At 35.7% G+C, this 3111-nt stretch overlaps 1 pseudogene; it reads left to right on the top strand.

Moving 5' to 3' along the window:
• The first annotated feature begins 1416 nt into the window (after positions 1 to 1416).
• LOC107152011 lies at positions 1417 to 2553 on the top strand (annotated as a pseudogene).
• The last annotated feature ends 558 nt before the right edge of the window (positions 2554 to 3111 follow it).

The raw sequence follows: 3111 nt of genomic DNA, 5'->3' as shown, positions 1-3111 counted from the left end.
TTCTATTATATATAAAATTTAACTAAAAAAATATTGACTAAAGAGAAGAGCTAAAATAATGTAACTCCTAAAATATGGGAATAAATCATACTCTTGGATTTGTCAATAAGTCCTAATATATGACACCCAAAAGCATGAGCCATAAACAAAACAAAAAAAATCCAGATAGTTTGGACTTCAAAATTTAAAACTTTGTGCCCTAAGGACATTATCAAGAAAGTGAGAATTTACATAATGGGAGAAAATATTTGAAAATTATATATCTGTTAATGGTCTATTGTCCAGAATATACAAAGAACTCTTTCAATTCATCCTTGTAAAGACAACCCAGTCAAAAAATGGGCAAAGGTCTTAAACTGATTTCTCTCCAAAGAAGATACACAAATGGCCATCAAATACATGAAAAGATGCTCAACATCATTAGTTACTAGGGAAATGCAAATAAAAATCCCAATAAAATACAGTGTCACTTGTGAATTATGGAAGAAGGAAGAATATGTAATGTAAATATTATGGAACTTGAAGAAAATGTACCTATAATATTCATGTGGATTGTGGGATTATGAATATTTTTTATTTTGCTCTGTGTATCTACCCATATTTTTCTAATTTTCAGTAATAAAGACCATTTCTGATTTTTTTTAATTTTTTTAATTTTTGCTAAATTTACTTTGCACACTCCTGCTGAGGGCAGCTTAGGGAAGAAGCATTAACACCCCTCCCTGGTCATTAATCCTATGGAGACAGAGTGACTGGGATGGAGGGAAGTGATACTTTTCATTGAGTGGTGAAAGACCCTGCAAAAATTGCTTTTCTACAACCTTATGTGTTGTACTAGCAATCTTGTAATATCAAAACTTGGGAAAACTATGGTATTGAGTTGGTCTTCAGGCCTAACTCTGCTTTATTCCTTCTATACATTGGTTGTGTCCTAATCATATTTCTATTCTCTATATTTAAGTGTTTATTCTCTTGTTGACGATAATAAGGAATTTATTGCTAATAAGCAACATAACTTAAAGGCCATAATGACAGCAGTCAGTTTATTCTGGGTGTGTCAAGCATTTGCAGCCAGAGGATGATTGGGTCTGCAGTCATCTAGAAATTTTCCTTGTAAGCAGGTGTTTGATGCTGGCTGATGACTAGGGCCCTAATCTAGACACTGTCCAGAACACCTAAGCAGGGCGTCTCCCTGTGGTCTGGCTTTCCACTCACCTTCGTGGCTAGGTACCAAGAACAAGCATCCCCAACAGAGAGACCCAGGAGGAAGCTGCATGGCCTTTGCCATGTTAGCCTCAAATCACACAATTTTACTTACATTGCATTCTATCAGTGGAATTAATCACGAAAGTCCACCCAAATTTTAAGAGAGGGAACATCCTTTAATGAAAAGAGTGTTAAGTCAACCTCAGCAAGATGGTGGCCCCCTTGGAGCTCAGTTGCTGGAGAGAGAGTTAGGGGCTCCTATCCATCCACAGCAAGTCCCTGGTGGTGATGGTTTATGCCAAATTTTGTAGTGCACTCTTGAAAGTCAATTTCATAGATAATACCTGGAGAGGTTCAAGAGGTAATATACCAATTTTGACAACCAAAGACAACACTTTCTCAGCCAACAAAAATACTGAACTTTTTAAGAAAACAGAAATATATAGCTGATATGAACTGTCAGCAAAGCAAGGTGCAGATATACTAGCTTACACTGCTCTCCTTCAAGAGAAGCTTCTCCCTGCTTTTGACATCTTGGAATGTTTTCTCTCTCCTTTTGCAGCTTCACACATTCTGGGTTAAGTGACAGTTACTTTACTGTAACAAAGCCATGGTTTGCTTCACAAATTTCTTTTCCCTTGAGTTTAATTTTACCTGGAAGGATGTCCAGCGGGGGCACTGAATAGAATTCTCCTGACCAGAGGAGAACCGCCCCTCTACCATGTCCAAGAAGTGGAAATTCAAGCCTTCTACCTTGGATGCCTATGTGTTTTGGTTTTCTTGCACCCCTTTACAAAGTACCGTTTTTCTAAAGTTCAGTTATGAGAACATCTGAAACAATGCTCCAACCTGTGTCACTTTTGTGATGATATCCTAAACAGCTACTTTTAGCTTAGTTTTGGAGCATTTTCTTGTGTTAACAGAAATTAGTAACAGATTGATTTTGGTGAGGTGCATTCCCATGATTCTAGTACTTGAAAAATAGTTTCATCAGACTGGAGGCATCTCTCTAGCTGGACCAGAAACGGTAGATGCAAATCTGCAAGAAACTCGCACAACTTGTAAATAAGGAATCCAATTTGAAAAGATGGATGTCAGTTTTCGCCAAAGTCCTCATCTTCCTCTTCAGAAACTGCCAAACTAAATTGACTCCTGCCAAAGAAAAAAGTAATTCTAAACAACTATCACACTGACAGTGGTCATGCTTTGTAGTTGAAGTCATGACTGTTTTGGTAATCTTTCATACTTACTATGTGAAGGCAAAAGGGAAATTCCATTCCTAGGTATAAGGAAGACTAAAACAGAAGGAACTTTTTATGACACCTATATATATTTTTTTCATTAGGAAGCTTGTGTTCTACCTTGGCAATGCATTTTAAATAAAAGTGAATGTTTAATGAACTTTGTGAGGGAAGGGGAAATACACTGCACTGTATATTTTAAAAACCTACTTTAATCTGGCAGATTTTTGCTTTTGGTTCACATGTTGCTGACCAAAAGCTACAATTCTGTTCTGAATGTGCATTCTTAATTTATTCAAGTTAACTTATTCAGTTTATTAACTTAGTTACTTCTTAAACCTGTCTGAGTACATAATATGTGGCTCTTTGAGACTTTTTTTCCTTTAATTTAGAAATCTGATGCCTATTTTCGGAAGTAGGAAAATAAAAATTACTTCAAAAGAAAAGCCTGTTTTTAACTTAAAAAAGCAATGAGGAATGTGCTTTTAAACTATGCTCTTATAAATTTAATCTGAGAGTTTAGTACCACTTATATAAATATTAAATGTGGTTAGATAAAAATCTGATGATACACATTTCAATATAACATTAGTATTTTCTGCTGTATTCAGTGTAGGTTAGCAAGAGCTCTTTGAGTTTGCTGCGTGGATATAGCAACTTTAGA

The sequence above is a fragment of the Marmota marmota genome, unplaced genomic scaffold (genome assembly GCF_001458135.2).
Source record: "Marmota marmota marmota unplaced genomic scaffold, marMar, whole genome shotgun sequence".
Taxonomy (NCBI): domain Eukaryota; kingdom Metazoa; phylum Chordata; class Mammalia; order Rodentia; family Sciuridae; genus Marmota; species Marmota marmota.
This window is presented reverse-complemented; position numbering and strand designations above follow the sequence as displayed.